At 38.8% G+C, this 20,491-nt stretch overlaps 1 protein-coding gene across 1 annotated transcript in view; it reads left to right on the top strand.

Annotated features, from left to right (window-relative positions):
• The window catches only part of TRPC5 (transient receptor potential cation channel subfamily C member 5), a 268,250-nt gene that overhangs the window by 108,185 nt on the left and 139,574 nt on the right, over positions 1-20,491 (top strand). The window contains exon 2 of the mRNA XM_043569889.1: positions 8,430-8,569. The gene's annotated coding sequence lies outside the window, so the exon portion shown is untranslated. The remainder of the gene's footprint in view (positions 1-8,429; positions 8,570-20,491) is intronic.

Below are 20,491 nucleotides of genomic sequence, written 5' to 3'. Positions count from 1 at the left end.
TTTCTCCTGTTGCCTGCACAACAATCTTTTGCCAAATCCAAGACTTGTGAGACTGTATGAACCATCTACAGCACACTACTGCCTCTGTCTCTGGAGATTAGAATCACTGAAGAAGCATCACTATAATCTGTATGCAAGGAGCAGAATTCTTCTACCTAGGGACATGTGTGTGTGCTCCCTGCTCACTAAGGGTGTTAGGCCACCCGAACAAATACATAATGTAAGCATTTGACCACCTTTTTCTCCCCAGAACAAAAATAGCTATTTTCAAAATTACACCATTAAAAATTCATTACTATGGATCTTGAAGTCTTTTTCATTTCTAAGAATTTTAAATGGCAAGGTATTTCCTGTAAGCAGTAATACTTTAAATCTTTTAATCACCTAACACCTATGTGGATATTAGACAGCTAAGTGAGAAAAAGTCCCCGTGTCATTGCCCCGTAGGCTCTGTGCTTGTGTAGGCAGTAGAAATAGATGTTGAAAGGAAATGAAAAGGAAAAATAGAAATATGCCCAGGAAATTGCCTTTTCTATAGTCTTTCAGAAGGTCAGCTCTATTGTACTCACATATGGGACTGAGTTTTTAAATTTTAAGAGAATAGCTGGTGTCCTTCTTCTATCTTGACCTTGCTGTCCACTAACAGGGAAAGCTGCTGGCTGTTCTGTTCTGTCTTACCCATCCCCTCAAGAACATTCTTACACTGGGGAAATGGACAGAAGACAGGAATAGATACTTTTCCAAAGAAGATATCCAGATAGCCAACAGTCACGTGACAAGATGCTCAACATCACTCATCATCAGAGAAATACAAATCAAAACAACATTGAAATACCACCTCACACTGGTCATAGTGGCAAAAGTTAACAACTCAGGAAACAACAGATGTTGGCAAGCACGTGGAGAAATGGGAACCCTCTTGTACTGTTGGTGGGAATGCAAACTGGTGCAGCCACACTGGAAAACAGTGTGGAGGTTCCTCAAAAACTTAAAAATAGAACTACCTTATGACCCAGCAATAGCACTACTAGGAATTTACCCAAAGGATACAAGAGTGCTGATTCATAGGAGCACATGTGCCCCAATGTTTATAGCAGTGCTGTCAACAATAGCCAAATTATGGAAAGAGCCTAAATGTCTATCAACAGATGAATTAAAAAGATGTAAAGAGGGGTGCCTGGGTGGCGCAGTCGGTTAAGCGTCCGACTTCAGCCAGGTCACGATCTCGCGGTCCGTGAGTTCGAGCCCCGCATCAGGCTCTGGGCTGATGGCTCAGAGCCTGGAGCCTGTTTCCGATTCTGTGTCTCCCTCTCTCTCTGCCCCTCCCCCATTCATGCTCTGTCTCTCTCTGTCTCAAAAATAAATAAATGTTAAAAAAAAATTAAAAAAAAAAAGATGTAAAGATGTGGTGTATATATATACACCATATATATATATATATATGATACTGTATACACACACACACACACACACACAATGGAATACTACTCAGCAATGAGAAAGAATGAAATCTTGCCATTTACAACAACATGAATGGAACTGGAGGGTATTATGCCAAGTGACATAAGTCAGAGAAAGACATATCGTATGTTTTCACTCATATGTGGGATTTGAGAAACTTAACAGAAAACCATGGGGGAAGGGAAGTGTAAAAAAATAGTTTCAAACAGAGAGGGAGGCAAACCACAAGAGGCTCTTAAATACAGAGAACAAACTGAGGGTTGATGGGGGCACAGGGGAGAGGGGAAAAATGGGTGATGGGCATTGAGGAGGGCACTTGTTGGGATGAGCTCTGGGTGTTGTATGTAAGTGATGAATCATGGGAATCTACTCCCGAAGCCAAGAGCACACTGTATACACTGTATGTTACCTAACTTGACAATAAATTATATTAAAAATATATAAATAAATATTAAAAAAAGAAAAAGGGCAAAAAATATAAAGAAACATTTCCCAGAAGAGGATCTATGGATAGCAAATGAGCACATGAAAAAATTTTCTACATCACTAGCCATCAGGGAAATGCAATATGAGATATGACTACAATGGTAGATACAACCCATCAAAACAACTAAAATAAAAAATAGTGACAATACCAAATGATGGCAAGGATTCTGAGAAACTGAGTTTCCCCTATATGGCTTGTGGGGATGTAAAATGGAAAATAGGAAGTTTCTTTAAAACAAAAACAAAAACAAAAATGAAACATGCACATATAACACAGCAATCTTACCCCGGAAATTTATCCCAAACAAATGAAAGCATAAAACCCATCTATGATTGTTCATGCCAACTTTACTTGCAATAGCCAAAAACCAAAATATCCAAAATGTCCTTCAACGGGTGAATGGTTAAAACAAACAGGGACACAGCCATACCATGGGATAGAAAGAGGAACCAAGTACATGCACTGAATTTAAAAAGTGAACCTCAAAAGGTCACTTCTTGTATGGTTCTATTTGAACAACATTCTTAAAATGATAAAATTATGCCATGGAGAACAAATTAGTGGGTGTAGATGTTAGGGATGGTTAGGGGAAGGTGGAGAGGTGCGGAAGGAGGATGAGCATAATGGGGTAAAACACAGAAGACCTTTGTGGTGTGAGAATAGTTCTCTGTCTTGATTGCAGTGGTGGTTACACCCATCTGCACATCTGATAAGATGGCTTGGAATGAAAGACATGGAATTTACGAATGTCAGTTTCCTGGTTTTGATACTGTACTCTGGTTATGTAAGAAGTAGCCATTGGAGGTAATTGAGTAAAGGGTGCAGAGGACCCCTCTGTACTATCTGTGCAAATTCTTTGGAATCTGTAATTATTTCAAAACAAAAATTTTTGTGAAAATAAAAAAAAAAGAACATTCTTACACTGGGGAAAAAAAAAGAAAGAAGAAAAAAAACCAAGACTATCCATATACTTCAAAGGTTTAAAACACCCTTACGAAATAAAATAAAATACATTTACAACAATAGCCATGCCAAAATAGAAAACATCTAGGAATTTTCAGCAGTTCATGTAAGTAGAGAAAAGGAATACAGTAATGAGCAACCAGAGAAAAATGAGGAAAGAGAAGTTACTATGTAAAACAACGTTTGTGATGAAATTGTTATTTTTGACTTAAGTTCAAAATAATACTTTTGCTCAGGATTAAAAACCAAAATTACAGGGCGCCTGGGTGGCTCAGTCGGTTAAGTTGCTGGCTTTAGCTCAGGTCGTGATCTCGTTGTTTGTGGATTCAAGCCCCACATTGGGCTCTGTGCTGACAGCTCAGAGCCTGGAGCCTGCTTCGGATTCTGTGTCTCCCTCTCTCCGTCCATTCCCCATTCTCTCTCTCTCTCTCTTTCTCTCTCTCTCCCTCTCTCAAAAATGAAAGTTTTAAATTAAAAAAAATTTAAAAAAAAAACTAAAATTACAGGGGCGTCTGGGTGGTTCAGTCAGTTGAGTGTCTGACTTCAGCTCAGGTCATGATCTCATGGTTCATGGGTTGGAGCCTGGAGCCTGCTTGGGATTGTGTCTCCTTCTGTCTCTGCCCCTCCCCGACTCGTGCATTGTCTCACTCTGTCTCTCAAAAATAAATAAATGTAAAAAAACACCAAAATTACAAATGGGTGATGTATAATAATATATAATAAATACATAGAATGTATATAACATTTTTAACACCTTTGAATAAAAAGCGTATTAAGAGCCAGATCAAGATGCCTGGGTGGCCCAGTGAGTTAAGCGTCTGATTCTTGGTGTCGGCTCAGGTCAGGATCTCATGGTCCATGGGATAAAGCCCTGTGTCAGGCTCTGCACTGACAGTGTGGAGCCTGCTTGGGACTCTCTCCCCCTCTGTCTCTGCCCCTCCCCCACTCCCATGCACATGCATGCTCTCTCTCTCTCTCTCTCTCAAAAATAAATAAACATTAAAAATTTTGCAATTCGTATACAAAGCTGTAGGCCAACCCACCAAGCAGTCAGTGCAAATTACTGGTCCCCTAAACTGAGTTTCAAGCGTTTAAGTAGAACGCTACTGACTCCCTCCCCTAGTAAAAAAAAGGAAAAAGAAAAGAAAAGAAAAGAAAAAAAGTTACTACCCCACACCAAGTCATTTAATAAAGCCACTCAGTTCCTTCTAACTCCAAATCCAGGGCAACCTCTCAATGCCTACTACGAGTGGATTCTATTAATTTAAATGTATCACCTCAGAAAGAAATAATTATAATCGACCTGTCCCATGTATGCAACTGTTGGACTGTCAAATCCAAAAAGTCCAAAAGGCTTTTTAATTTTTTCCAAGGTAAGAAGAAACCTAAATTGGATGTCTTAGTCTGTGCAGGCTGCCATAACATCGACAGACTCAGTGGCTTTAAACAACAGAAATGTATGTCTCAAAGATCCGGAGGCTGGGAAGTCCAAGATCAAGGTTCTGGCTGATTTGGTTTCTTCTTGGTTGTAGGTAGTATGTCCTGACATGGTGCAGAGAATGACTGAGCTCCTTGATGTCTCTTCTTATATGGGCACTAATCCTATCAGGGCCCCACCCTCCTGACCTCATTTAACCTGAATTACTTTCCTACTCTAAATACAATCCTAACTGGAAGTTAGGGCTTCAGTGTGTGAATTTGGGGGAATATAATTTAGTCCATATCAGTGAGGAAGGTTGCTGACACTTAAAAGGATTATAAGCATAATTCAACTTGGTAAAGTGTCCAAGGGCAGAATCCTCTCCAGAGCTCAGCTGAAACGTGGTGACTCTGTCTCCCAATACAATGTGCAGTGCAGCCTTGGGATCACTTTAATCACTGTATTTCACAGAGTATTCCTCACTTTTCCATTTTACACTGAATGGACCAGGTGGAAAAAGCCCAGAACCTGGAATTAGAAGACTTGGGTTATAATTCTGACTCTGCCACTTACTAGTCCCTGGATGGTACAGCAAACTCTTCAGTTCTGTGATGCTGAAAATATTCATCTATAGTTGACTCTTGAACAACGTGGGCTTCAACTGCACGGGTCCATTTATATGTGGCTTTTTTTCCCAATATTGTACCATACTGTAAATATATTTTCTCTTCCTTAGGATTTTCATAGCATTTTCTTTTTCCTTTTTTATTAAAAAGTGAGTTATTATAATAAAGATTAATTTTTGATTTACAAAATATGTCATGTGATAGCGAATCAAATCCTAGAAAGATAACCTGATAAGGAGAACTGTCCACGTTTGTAAATAATCTCAATCATATTAAAACAATTTTAGAACAAAACAATTTTTTAAATTTACTCTTACTTTTTAATTTTTATTTTGTTTCAAATTTTTATTTAAATTCAAGTTAGTTAACATATAGTGTAATATTGGTGTCAGGAGTAGAATTTAGTGATTCATCACTTACATACAACACCCAGGGCTCATCCCAGCAAGTGCCCTCCTTTTCTTTTTAATAATAATTTTTTAATGTTTATTTATTTGTGAGAGAGAGAGTGACAGAGAGAGACAGAGTGCGGGGGGGGGGGGGGGCAGAGAGAGAGAGGGAGACACAGAATCCGAAGCAGGTTCCAGTTTCCGAGCTGTCAGCATAGAGCCCGATGCGGGGCTCGAACTCAAGAACTGTGAGATCATGACCTGAGCGGAAGTTGGACGCTTAACCGACTGAGCCACTCAGGCGCCCCCCACCAAGTGCCCTCCTTAATACCCATCACCCATTTAGCCCATCCCCCCACCTCCTCTCCATCAACCTTCAGTTTGTTCTCTATAGTTAAGAGTCTCTTCTGGTTTACTTCCCTCTCTTCTCTTTTCTCTTCCCGTATGTTCATCTGTTTTGTTTCTTTGAGTGAAATCACATGGTAGTTGTCTTTCTCTGACTAACTTATTTCACTTAGCATAATTACATTCTAGGTGCGTCCACGTCATTGCAAATGGCAAGATTTCATTCTTTTGATGGCTGAGTAATATTCCATTTACACACACACACACACACACACACACTCACACACACACACCAACTCTCTTTATCCATTTGTTAGTCGAGGGACATTTGGGCTCTTTCCATAATTCGGCTATTGTTGAACATGCTGCCGTAAACATCAGGGTGCATGTGCCCCTTGAATCAGTATTTTGTATCCTTTGGGTAAATACCTAGTAGTGCAATTGCTGAATCATAGGGCAGTTCTACTTTTCACTTTTTGAGAAACCTCCATACTGTTTTCCAGTGTGGCCTGATAGTGTTTTCCTAAGCTGACTTTATTGTGAGAACACAGTATATAATACATATAACATACAAAATATGTGTTAATTGACTGTTTATGTTATTGGTAAGGTTTCTGGTCAACAGTAGGCTAATAGTAGTTAAGTTCTGGGAGAGCCAAAAATTATACATGGATTTTTGAATGCACAGGGGGTCAGCACCCCTAACCCTTGCATTCTTCCAGGGTTAACTTATATTTTAAGAAGTAAATGATAGCAACTCAGTGAGGTAGGCAAGGATAAGTAAAATAATTTAATGAGATGATGTATCTAAAAAAACCTTTGTAATCAAATAAATGTTAGGGACCACTAAAGCATAGAGAGAGCTTAAAAGCCTCCTGACTCAAGACATATTTCATCTGGGAGAGACAATGGCCAAGAGGAACATTTTTAAAATTTTTTTTAACGTTTATTTATTTTTGAGACAGAGACAGAGCATGAACGGGGGAGGGTCAGAGAGAGAGGGAGACACAGAATCGGAAGCAGGCTCCAGGCTCTGAGCCATCAGCCCAGAGCCTGACGCGGGGCTCGAACTCACGGACCGTGAGATCATGACCTGAGCCGAAGTCAGATGCTCAACCGACTGAGCCACCCTGGCGCCCCAGGAACATTTTTAATAAGCTACTAGTATCCTAAGATGCTAGTATTTGAGGATAAACAAAAGTCCCACATTGTACAGTAAGTTAACATAACCTACAGAACTGCTTACTGTAAGTAGTAGTACAGGATGACTAATTATATTAAATAACACTTAAGATGTTCTGTTCAATGGTATTCATCAAATTACAGTTCCACACATCACTGGTGTTCTTCAGGTTGAATCAAGGGATTGTGCCACCAAAATCAATCCGTGGCAGGCATTTCTTAATTTGCAAACACAATTTTGGTTCATGGGGAAAATTTTCTCCATTTCAGGTTTTCACTCCCAGATTCCTCTTAAATCATTTAGTGACTGCAGCAGACAGCAAAACAAATGAACCTGTGGCCAAAGAACGCCTAGGACAAGCACATCAGGTGTCACCAATGGCTGGCTTTTCTTCATTTGTGGTCACATACTTGTGTCTGTATTTTAAACTGCTAGTAAAAATACCCTGTAGTCATACGATGGTCTGAAACATACTGTCTCAATCCCGCTTGTAAGAATCAGTTGCCCACAAAAGAATGTAGTGGGGATGCAAGACAAGGCAATTGCAACTTGAGGCAGTCTTGGAGGCAGGAAAATATGAACAGAAGCCAAAGTTTGAAGCCAAGAAGAACACAGTTCACATCAGCATTTAATCCAGAGAGCAAGGTGTGGATAGGATAGGTAGCAGGGAGAATAGACCACATGAGAGAATAGGGTTGGATTGAGTTGAGAGATGAAAAATTGGCTGAACAGAGCTTTTGTATGTGTTAGTATGCCCCTCTATTTACATGGTGCCCAGTGCATATTGAGGTAATAGATGCAAAAGCTTAAAGAAGTCGGAATATACTTATAGCAATATTTTATAGGATCCACAGAGAGCATTCTGACTTCCAGGTGATCTGCTATCCAGATTTCAGAAGCACCAATGTTAACTGGTGAATAACAGATTCATAGGGGATCATTAGCAGGCAATAGAGATACTCTGGCAATAGTCTTAACTCTTAGACGGGGCACGATGAAGTAAGAGCCTCTTTTCTGACAACCTACTCCTTGGAATCTCTATTAGAGGAAAGATCTTGGGCTGGTCTCCCCCCTTATGATAAAATTACTAGGATTCTTTAAGATGGCTCTGTGCAGTATGACTGCTATTTCTGGGAATCAGCACTCCAGAGGCTGTAGACAGGCCTCAGAAAATCAAAGCAATCCCCTCTTTGTGTCCTGTTCTATTCTACCTTAGGAGAACAGGCATATAATGTTGGATTGGATTCCAATGTGAAAGGGAATGGTGATCCAGTCTGAATGATATAGTTTATTTTATGCATAAAAATGATCCAAACCAGTAACTGAGTCTCAAACTTCATTTCTCTCAACCTGAATCATCCTGTTTTGCTTGTCTAGGGAGTAAACACATCGGCTAACCAATAAATGTGGCCCTCACTTGGTGCTCTATCTAACCCCATGGTCTCTGAGTATCATGAATGTTACTAATACTGTGCAAACTTTGTTTTAATAAATAGCCGGTTTTAGGGCTGGCGTTGATCTTACAATCATCATTTCTATCTTTCTCATTTCACAGAAAAGGAAACAGACATAGAGAAGAGGTAAATGTGACTAGTTCAAGTTCATACTTCAATTAGCAGAAGAGCTGACACTAGAATCCAAGTCTCCTAATTCCCAGGACACTATTCTTCAAACTGCACCATTTTACACATACAGGTATGTACCATTGTTTCCAGGTAAGTCCCCAGACAAATTTTTAACTTTTGTTCTGGAAGTGTACAATTGTAACATTGCAAGTCCTAATCTTGTGTGTTATTGAGTAAGGAAGGGAGGTGAACTAACCAACTTTGCAGGAAATATATCCTTGTTACAAAAGTACCAATAGTACCAACAAAGGTGACCTGGTTTTGAGGATCCCAATTTGCAAAATGAGAAAGTTACAAAACAGTCACATTGAAGGAGATTGCATTATAAGGGAATACTCAGCAGAACTTCTTGAGTTCATTTAAGCATTTACGATTATTACTTGGCAGAATCCTCTGGGACAGAGAAAGAAAGTTAAAATGTTAAGAGCCACTGCCAGATGAAGACCAAGAAGAAGGCAAAATAAGCATCTTTGAAGTAAAACTGAAGTGATGAAGAAATAGAATCTGTTGGACAGAAACTCAGTTTCTCCTGAAAGTATCAGGGCCCCAATAGCCAGCCTAGTGAAGAGTCTTTCTCAATTACATGGATAGCACCATTACCTGTGTTTTAGTCACTCAGGCTTAAAGTTGAATATCATCTTGAGGTTCTTTCTCTACCTCATCCCCTATAATGTATAGATTACCAAGCCCTGTCTTTCTCTTTCTTTGAAATAACTCTAACATTCTTCCCTTCTCCCATCTGGCGGCATTCCAGATGGGACTCCAATATCTGATGGGAAAAGTCCTATTCTCTTCTACTCTAATTCACCACTGGCACAGCCATAGAAGTCATCTTATACAGCTTTCTTGATCACATCCTGTTTAAGAACCTAGAGTGATTCCCCAGTGCCTCCAAGATCAAGATGTAGCTAGTTTCTCAACCAAATGTTCTATATCCTCCAACAAATGGGCCCAGCTTAGCTACGTCTACATACTTCCCTCTCTTCCCAAATACTGCCATACCCAGGGCATTGCCAAGTCCCACCTTTAGCTTCCATCTCCACCCCACGTACAACAGAGGTGCTTTCACAGCTCTCCCCTCTGCCTATCTAAATCCCACCCAGTTTTTCAGATCCAGCTCGGGTTTACCCCTCTACATTCCTTTCCTAACCACCTCCCTAAAACTCCAGCTAATCTTGATCTTTACTATTTTAATTAGTGCCAGCTATGCTCAAGGCACTGATCTTCTTCCTCCTTTAGAAATGAGAAAAACTAACAGGTAAAATTTGGGGCCCATTTTTATAAAGTCCTGTTCTGAAGCAGAGGATTGGAACAATGTGCATGTTAGCCCTTAGTGTCTGTTACTGTAGAGAGTTCCAGGGCATCAGTTGAAGGATTCCCCAATCTTTCTCCCTCCCAAGAGGAAGGTAAGATCTGTTGGAACATCCAAAATGTACTTCATTCATGACACATTACCCATTTGTTGCAGAATCACAGAATCTTAGAATACATAAGAGAAAGGGGGCTTTGGATCATTAACTATACATTATACATGAGAAAACTGGGGTCCATTTCTGTTCTGTCCATTTCTGGGAATTGTGATGTTTTCTTTTACTTTAAAAAGCTACTACGGGGAAATAGCACCATTTTAAAAGAAATTCAGCAGTACATATCTTTAAAAATGCTCCTGGTCTTTGACCCAGTAATTTGACTTCTAGAAACTACACTGAGAAAATTATCTTGAATATTTTTTAAAAATTATGTACAAAAATATCACAGCTTAATTTTTAACAATGGAGATAAATTGAAGACACCCTAAATATCCCCAAATTGGAGACCAGTTAAGTACATTGATATACCTGATCTGATCTAATAAAATATTACATAGCCATTTAACATGATATTTTAACATAAGATGGCAGAAACCACACACCCTCAATCTCACCTAGCAGAGTCATTTCTACATAAGGGAAATTGGTGGCAGAAAAGGCAGAAGATTTAAAGAGTGTGTGGGATAATAATAACGTGTGGGAAATTCTTTTAAAAAATATTAAGTGAAGAAAACTGGATAGAAAATGTATATGTAGGATGAACTCATTTAAAATGCATGGGGAGGAAGACTGGAAAATTTTATTTTAAGCCAATTGTTTGATTTTTTAATGAAAATTTATGATTTGCTGGTTTAAGTAATTTTTTTATTTTAAAATAATTTCAGACACATAAAAAGGTACAAGAACAGTACAAAGAACTTCTGTGTACCCCTCACTCATATTCCCTAAATATTAGCATAAATAAACTTTCATTTATTTATTTCCTTATTACAGTTTTGAGGTCTTTTATTTTTTTTTAACATTTATTTATTTTTGAGAGAGAGAGAGACAGAGCACGAGCAGGGGAGGGACAGAGAGAGAGGGAGACACAGAATCCAAAGCAGGCTCCAGGCTCTGAACTGTCAGCACAGAGCCCGACGGGGGGCTTGAACTCACAAACCACGAGATCATGACCTGAGGTGAAGTCGGACGCCTTACCAACTGAGCCACCCAGGCGCCCCAGTCTTTTATTTTTTTACACTTATCATGCCATGAATTCATAGGGAATGGGTTCCAGCAGCTCAGGCCATTTCCATTGGTTCTCACAAAATGTGCTTCTCTGGGTGGGGCAGGCTGGCACTTCAGTTGAATCCAAGTACCTTTCTCTTTGGCTTTCTTTTTTCCTGATCCCTTCACATGCTTCAGAAAACTCTCTCGGCTCTTTGAGTCCTTAATATGCTCAATACGTACATTAATTCTCGAGCAAGAATCTTGCCCTTGTTTGTTTACAACAATGCCAACGGTATGCTGGGTAACGTTGTAGACTCTCCAGTTTGGTCATGGTAACATTTGTGGGGCATTCCGTTTTGAAAAGCACCCTTTCCTCTGATGTCAACAACATCACCTTTCTTGTAGATTTGCATGTATGGGGCCAAAGGAACAACTCTATGTTTTCTAAAAGGCATAGAGAACAAATAGTGGGTACCTCTCCTCTTTCCCTTTGTTAGTCATTTTGGTGAATTACTGGGAGATGGCAGTTCTGGCCAAAAGGGATAAATAAACTTAAAGAAATCCTTCTGCCCCATTTAAGGATTGTTTGGCCAGTAAGCTCCTATGTGAACAATGTCATGTTAGATTCCAAAGTGAACAGGTAACGGTAAGGAGACAGACACTCATTTCTGATGGCCTGTGGGATCTAAGATGAAAGCCAGTCCCAAGACTAATAATCAGATGCAACACTTTTAACCAATTACACTGCCTATTATTTGCTGTAATCAGTGCCATCCATTCTGCCTTTCCCTTGACTACTTCAAGGAATATCATGCAGACAAAGTGATAATGAGTGTTGAGCAACAGAGTTAAACTTCCCGATTCAGCTGAGTGACTTGAGGGAGACAAATATATATTTTTTGTTCATGTCTTCACTTTAGTGAAAGTGAAAAGCATCGATTTAATTCAGCTGCCAGCAGTTCCACATAACTCTGCTGGACATCAAAGAGAAGTTTAATAAAGATTTGGAGACCTTACAAAAATAAAAACACCACATGGCCATAGCCATGAAAATGATTATGCAAACTAGAGTACCTACATTTTAGCATAGATACTATGTTGTTCTACGCTGAATTTGAAAAAGTCCTCTGTATTGTAGACAATGTGGAGGTAGAAGAGGCATTTGGGTGATCCAGCACTGTCCAAGAGAACTTTCGGTAATGATGAAAGTGTTCTGTATCTGTGCTGTTCAGCATGGTAGTCATGAGTCACCTGGGACTAGTGTAACTGCAGCACTGAATTTTTTTTATTTCATTTCATTTTAATTCATTTAAATTTACATAACTGCACGTGGCTAGTGGCTACTACACTGGACAGTGGATATCTAAACCTTTCTCCACACTAAGTAGAAATTTCCTCTCCAGTCCCCCTGATCTCTGCACTCTCACTGAAAATCATATCCATTCCCAACAGTTCCAGTTAGCTTATAATGATGGTACTCAATCTTGGCTGCATATTACATTCACCCAGGGAGTTGTCCTTAAGTGTCAGTGTTGGGGATGAGGATACTATGACCCAAGCATGGATATTTTCTAAAAGCTTATCAGCTCATTCTAAGGTACAGCGAGATTTGAGAACCTTTGATCAGTATTCTGATGACTCCCAATTCTACATCACCAGATTTCAATGCCGTGCTCCACATGCTGACTGGATCTTTCCTTCCTGATTCCCCTCGACCTCAGCCCCCCCAAAACCCTCAAACAAATGGAACAAGCCAAATGGAACATCATTATCTTGCATTGCTTCCACCTAAACCCTTCAAACTATAATTACTGGACTTACTTCTGCCATTTTGCTATTTGTTTCTTTATGTCTTATATAGTTTTATTTATCAATTCCTTCATTTCAGCCTTGTGTTTGATTTACTTCTCATTTCCTATTCTATATATATATATTTTAAGTAAACTCTACCACCCAACGTGGGGCTCGAATTCATGACTCCAAGATCAAAGCCTCATGCTCTACTGACTGAGCCAACAAAGCACACCAAGAGGGGTCTATTCTATATATGTTTTTAATTATTTCCTTGGTGGTTACCCTGGGGATTAAAATCAACATCTTCAATGTATAGGAAGCTAGTTGCAGTTAATAGTAACTTAGCTTCAGGGCGCCTGAAGTCGGTTAAGTGTCTGACTTCGGCTCAGGTCACGGTCTCGCTGTTCATGAGTTCGAGTCCCACGTCAGGCTCTGTGCTGACTTCTCAGACCCTGGAGCCTACTTCAGATCCTCTCTCTCTCTCTCTCTCTCTCTCTCTCTCTCTCTCTCTTTGTGTGCCCCTCCCCCACTCATTTCCTCTCTCTCAAAACTAAATAAAAACACTTTAAAAATAATAAGTTAGCTTCAATAGTATAAACACTCTCTTCCTATGCAGCTCCATTCCTCCCCTTCTATGTTGTTTTTGTCACAACTTGCATCTTTATTTACTATGTCAGTTAACATAGATTTCTAATTTTTGTTCTATGCATTTGTCTTTTAAGTCACGTATACAAAAAAGAAGACTTATAAACCAAAAGTAGGATACTGGCTTTTACATTTAGCTATGTACTTCTCTTCACCAGTATTTCTTTATTTCTTCATATGGTTTTGAATTGTTGTCTAGCCTGAAGGACTCCCTTTAGCATTTCTTATAGGGCAGGTTTACTGGCAATCAACTCCTTCAGCTTTTGTTTTTCTGGGAATGTCTTGATTTCAACTTTATTTTTGAAAGATAGTTTTGCAGGATATAGAATTTAGGTTGAGAAGGTCTTTTTTCTTTCAACATTTTAAACATATTACCCACTGCCTTCTGGCTTCTATGGTTTCTGAAGAGAAATTGGCTATTAATTTTATTGAAGATTGTTTGTCTACGACAAGTCATTTCTCTTGCTACTTTCAAGATTCCTTCTTTGTCTTTGTCTTTTATAGTTTGATTTTAATGTGTCCCAGTGTGGAATTCCTTGGAGTTTAGCCTTCTTAGAGTTTATTAACCTTCTTGGATATATAGATTCATGTGCATCATCAGATTTTGGATCTTTTTGGCCATTATTTACTCAAATATACTTTCTGCCACTTTTTCTCTCTCTTCTCCTTCTAGAGCTCCTGTTATGCATCTGTTGGTACACTTGGTAGTGTCTCACATACATCCAAGGTGCTCTTCATTTCTTTTTACTTTCTGTCCCTCAGACTGGATAATGTTAATTGAGATGTTTTCAGTTTCACTGATTCTTCTACTTGCTCAAATCTGCTGTTCAGCATTTGGCAAATACTATTGGGGAGGGTGCTCTAACTCAGAAAATTCCAAGGGGGGAAGGCGTGTAAAAACAGGCAATCTTCTCAGCTGATCCCTTTTTTTCATGCAGCAATTCAGTACATATGTATTAACCAGTCAAAATATAAGACCACAATTCTTTGAGAACAAAATCCATATTGCCCTGCCTGACACCAGCAAGCCACAACTAGGAATGGGAGCCACTGTCTCCATAGCTTTATCCAAGCTGAGGAGCAGGAGATGGTAGACAGTTCATTAGAAATGCTACAAAATTCTCTCGCCAAAATTTAGTAGCTTCTTTCTTCATTAAGCACTACTTTTATTGTCTTAAGTTTTTTATTAGATACCAGAGTTCAGAAAAGTTGATTCTGATGGTCTTTGTTATGATGGTTAATTACTGCATTAGTGGAGACATGGGTTTTTAGAGTTCCCTACTTTGCCATTTTATACAATGTCCTTTTTCCTTAATCAAAAATTTTGTGGAAACATTACACATTTATCCCTTTATTTAAACTTTATTTTTTTTGTCCAGCTCCATATAAAACCTGAACGACATACTTTTTGTAATTTATATCTTAATTTAATTAAGAAATTATATTTTTCTTAGTCTGAGTCTTACTGTTCAGCAACATAATGTGCTTCCCTATTCTCTTTGGTCCTGTTTTATCCCCTTTAATAACTTCTTTTACATAGACCCTGTTCCTTGCTAAATAAATTAATTCCTGGATATCTTAAGATGTCACTATTGTGCCCTGGGTTTCTTCCATTTTAATTTCTGAGTGATGGTGATGATTATGGCTACATTTTTTTTAAGCTATTGATATTTGTACATTTTTCTTACATTCTGTCACCTTACCAAATCCCTTGTTAACTCTAACAGATTTTTGTAAAGTTTCTTGGGTATTTTATTACAAAATTACATTATGTAAATGTAAAGGTAATGATTATGGTTAAATTTTTAAGGCTATTGATATTTATATATTTTTCTTATATTCTCTCACCTTACCAAAGTACTCTGTTAGTTCTAACAGATTTTTGTAAAGTTTCTTGGGCACTTTATTATACAATTACATTATGTAAATATAAAGGTAATTTTGTCTCCTCTGTTAAATATTTATCATATTTTCATGTCTTCTTACTACAAAAGTCAGAACCTTAAAATTGAATAATAGTGCTAATAGTGGCAAACCTACCTTGTTCTTTGTTTTTTTTTTAATTTATTGTGAAATTGGTTTCCATACAACACCCAGTGCTCATCCCAAAAGGTGCCCTCCTCAATACCCATCACGCACCCTCCGCTCCCTCCCACCCCCCATCAGCCCCCAGTTTGTTCTCAGTTTTTAACAGTCTCTTATGCTTTGGCTCTCTCCCACTCTAACCTCCTTTTTTTTTTCCTTCCCCTCCCCCATGGGTTTCTGTTAAGTTTCTCAGGATCCACATAAGAGTGAAAACATATGGTATCTGTCTTTCTCTGTATGGCTTATTTCACTTAGCATCACACTCTCCAGTTCCATCCACGTTGCTACAAAGGGCCATATTTCATTCTTTCTCATTGCCACATAGTACTCCATTGTGTATATAAGCCACAATTTCTTTATCCGTTCATCAGTTGATGGACATTTAGGCTCTTTCCATAATTTGGCTATTGTTGAGAGTGCTGCTATAAACATTGGGGTACAAGTGCCCCTATGCATCAGCACTCCTGTATCCCTTGGGTAACTTCCTAGCAGTGCTACTGCTGGGTCATAGGGTAAAACCTACCTTGTTCTTGATTTTAATGACAATGGTTCCAGTATGTCATAATTTATTATATTTACTCTTGTTGTAAGGTAAATAGTCTCTTTTTTGGATAAGTAGTTTATTTCTGTTCCACTGTTACTTTAGTTTTTTTTTAAAAATAGGTGCTGAGTTAAAGCAAATTATTTTTTTCATGTATTGATATAATCATGTTTTCTTTCCTTTAAGTTATTGACTTATTTACCAAATTGTATTGACAATTTCCTCCTATTGAACCATGCTTGCATTCTTAGGATAAATTCCTTTTGGTCATAAGGTATTATTCTCCAAATTCGCTACTGTGTTATAATTTGCTAATATTTTATTTAGAATTTTCGGTATTATTTTCATGATTAAAATAGTCTATAGTTTTCATCTTAGGTTATCTTGATTAAATTTTGATCTTAACATTATGCTGGCTCTGTATAATTAATTCTTTTTCCATAATCCAAACTATTTTTAATAACAAGATGATCATCTGTATGGTTTTTTTTAACATTTATTTATTTTTGAGACAGAGAGAGACAGAGCATGAACGGGGGAGGGGCAGAGAGAGGGAGACACAGAATCTGAAAGAGGCTCCAGACTCTGAGCCGTCAGCACAGAGTCCGATGCGGGGCTCGAACTCACGGACCGTGAGATCATGACCTGAGCCGAAGTCGGCGGCTTAACCAACTGAGCCACCCAGGCGCCCCTCATCTGTATGTTTTTAAAGCTCTATATATGCAGCTGTGAAACCACTGGAGTAGAAAGACTTTTAATTGGTAGATATCTCAAACTATTTTAATTTCTTCTATAATTATTAATCTGTTCAATTTTTCCATTTCTTTATGGTTTAATTTTGGTAATTTTTCAGAAATGCAGTCACTTAGGATGTCTTCAGCTTCTTATAACAGAAAAGCATGCTTAAAAGTGGGTTAATAAAAAGGGAGTTTTTATCTCATACAACTAAAAGACTAGAGATTGAGCAACTCCCAGATTGGTTAATTAAATGGCTCAAAGACCTCATAAAGGAATCAATTTATGCCATCCTCAGCATGTAGGCTGAATCTTTTAGGTTGACTGTCATTATAGTTCCAAGGTGGCTACCAAAGTCCTTGGTGTCACAACAAGCAAATGACAACATTCAGAGGCAAAAAGGGAAATATTTCTCTTTTTACATCTCTTTTGCAGAACAAAGAAACCTTTCTCAGAAGTCCCCTAGGACATCGCATTGGCCAGAGTTGCAACAAATACTCAAACCTAGATCAATCACTTGCCAAAGAAATATTGGAATCACCAATATTGACTTAGTCTTAGACCAGTTAAGACTCTTTCCTTGAGGTGAAGGAGGGGCTTCTTGCCTGAGCACATGGCTGTATGGAGGAGAGGAAGTTAAACATACAAACAAAAGCAGAGCTCTAGTAACAGAACATTACCCCATCTCTATCCTCATCATTATTTCATGTAATAACTCAATACAAATTTACTGAGAGCCTACTATGTGCCAGGCTCTGTGTATAGAGTAGTAAATATTATAGGTAAGGCTCTTGCTATTATGAAGCTTATATTTTGGTTGGGAGAGCTAGTTGTTAAAATAATAAATATAAATATGATCATTTCAAATAGTGATAAGTTCTTGAAGAAAAACAAGTCAGGGTAATGAGATGGAGAGGAACATGTGAGAGGTTCCATTAGAAAAAGTGGTCTAGGAAGGCTTACTGAGGAGATGACATTTGATCTGAAACCTACATGTTAAGAAAGAAATTATGGGATTATGGGGTTGCCTGGGTGACTCAGTCAGTTAAGCGTCCAGCTCTTGATTTCAGCTCAGGTCATGATCTCACAGTTCATGGGATGGAGACCCATGTCGGGCTGCATGCTGACAGCATGGAGCCTGCTTGGGATTCACTCTCTCCCTCTCTCTCTGCCCCTCCCCTGTGCTCTCTCTCTCTTTCCCTCTCTCTCTCAAAATAATTAAGTAAACTTTAAAAAGAAAGAAAGAAAGAAAGAAAGACAGAAAGACAGAAAGAAAGAGAAAGAAAGAAAGAAAGAAAGAAAGAAAGAAAGAAAGAAAGAAAGAAAAAGAAATTGTGGAAAGAAAGAAAGAAAGATGTAGTGGAAGAGGGTTATAGGCAGTGAACCACATGTGCAAAGGTCCCCAGGTGGCACATGCTTGAGAGGTATGAAGAATAGAAAGTTAACATTCTCTTAAAATACCACTGTGCTTTATACATCTATATCTGAGCACGTGCTGTGTCTATTGCCTCGGATGACCATCCTGACATTGCTATGTAGTGAACTCCTATCCACTTTACAAGACATGGCTCAAATATTACTTTCTCTTCAATTACCTCCCCAGGTAGAGTTGAACGCTTCATCCTTTGTGTCCCTACTATATGTTAGAATCCTCATCATACCATAGTACATTTGACTTATTTTCATTTGTTTCTCCCTCTGGATTTGGCGGTTGCTTAAAAACAAGGTCTATATCATTTATATGCATAGAACATTATATATATATATATATATATATATACACACATTATATATGTGTATATATATAGAACATTATATATATATATATACACACATTATATATATATATATATATATACACATATTTGTATTCCCCACTACCAAGTACTCTGGGCCTGACAAATAGAAGGTGCATAACAAGTATTTGTTGAACTGAAACAATGAGTATCTACTGTTCCTGGTACTATTATAGGGATTATGGAGCATATAAAAGAGTTTACCTTCATTGAAGTAGTTAAAAATGTAGACTCTGGAGTCAGAAGCTTGGCTCTAATCCCAAACCACCACTTACTAGCTGTGTGAACTAAAACAATTTACTTAACCTCTCTGTGTCTCAGGTTCCCTATCTGTGAGATGGGAGATTATAATAGGAACTGTCTAAAAGTGAGGAATAATGAAATAATGTAAGTGAAGCATTTAGGGCCATAGTATCTGGCATCTGATAAGTGCTTAATGTTAATTTATTATTATGTATAAATTAATAAAATTCTTGAATTGATAAATTTTATACACATGAGAAGCAATCCTGCAATACACCACTATGCAGGCTGGTTTAAAAAAAAATTTTTAACGTTTATTTATTTTTGAGACAGAGAGAGGGATGAACGGGGGAGGGGCAGAGAGAGAGAGAGACACAGAATCCGAAGCAGGCTCCAGGCTCTGAGCCGTCAGCACAGAGCCCGACGCGGGGCTCGAATTCACGGACGGCGAGATCACGACCTGAGCCGAAGTCGGCTGCTTAACCGACTGAGCCACCCAGGCGCCCCTGCAGGCTGGTTTAAAGTGCCTCCTGAAACAAGATGCTATGGTACCTTGACCTCAACTAAGCACTGCTGAATGTATGAATGAAGAAAAAAATAGGTGCACTGTAATCTGTGCCAGCCTGACCATTCTAGAGCACTCCGTGCATTTCTGAGCACGATATTTCAAGAGAAACAAAATATAGTGTAACTAGAAGCAGACCACTAAAATGATCATAACTCCTGAGAAGGGGAGACTCAGTGCAGAGAGAGACACGAGAGCTGAAATTAAACATTTGAAGGGTTTTGCTGCTCTAGACAAAACAACTAGGGCAATGAGATAGGAGTCACAGGCAGAGGATTTCAGGTGAACATAGAAAAGCATTTCCTGAAAGTCCGCATCCACCACACTGGTAAGAAAGTGCTGAGTTTCCCATCAGTGGAAGGGCTCATTAACTGAATAGTCACTTAACAAGGATATCGTCAAGGGGACCTTTTCATTGGGCAGGAGAGTATTCTAGATGACCTTTGAGGTCCCCTGCAGGAGGTTCACGATCTGGTTCACCTTTCTGGGAAAGATTAGAATTACTACATTAAAATTAGGACGTTCTCAAAGTGGTACTCTGAAAGGAGCCAAAATGCTCTCAAAATCAACACTCCACCAAACACACGGGTGCACACACACACACACACACACACACACACAGTCTTCCTCTCACCAGCCCACTCCTGTGCCTTTGTACGTAAAATTTCCATTTTAGTCACTTTTTGGATTGGGCATTAAAGATTCCTTTTTAAATGTAATTTTTTCCTGGAAGACGTATGGCCTTAAGCCCCTCGGCCATTACCATCATCTTCTACCACAGTGCCTGGTACATATTCACTAAATGTGCTTATTATCCACCATTTATACTTGAGATTGTACAAGTTTATCAGATTAAATTTACCTGTCTTAAAGGGCTCTGAGGAGATGCAGAAGTGGATAGATAGGCTTGGATAAGGGTGAGAGGTCACAAGGGTTTCGCTATTCAAGCTCAATCCTCACGGCACAGAGTGAAAACCACACACAGATACCATGTCCCTCTAAAGGCACATTTTTTTTTAGTTGGGTGGGAAGCCATGCTCTCCTCCTCACAAAGTCCTGAGTTGGGCAG

Source organism: Prionailurus bengalensis, chromosome X (assembly GCF_016509475.1).
Source record: "Prionailurus bengalensis isolate Pbe53 chromosome X, Fcat_Pben_1.1_paternal_pri, whole genome shotgun sequence".
In the NCBI taxonomy this organism is placed as follows: domain Eukaryota; kingdom Metazoa; phylum Chordata; class Mammalia; order Carnivora; family Felidae; genus Prionailurus; species Prionailurus bengalensis.
The sequence above is the reverse complement of the archived record's forward strand: the minus strand, read 5'-3'. Positions and strand labels throughout refer to the sequence as shown.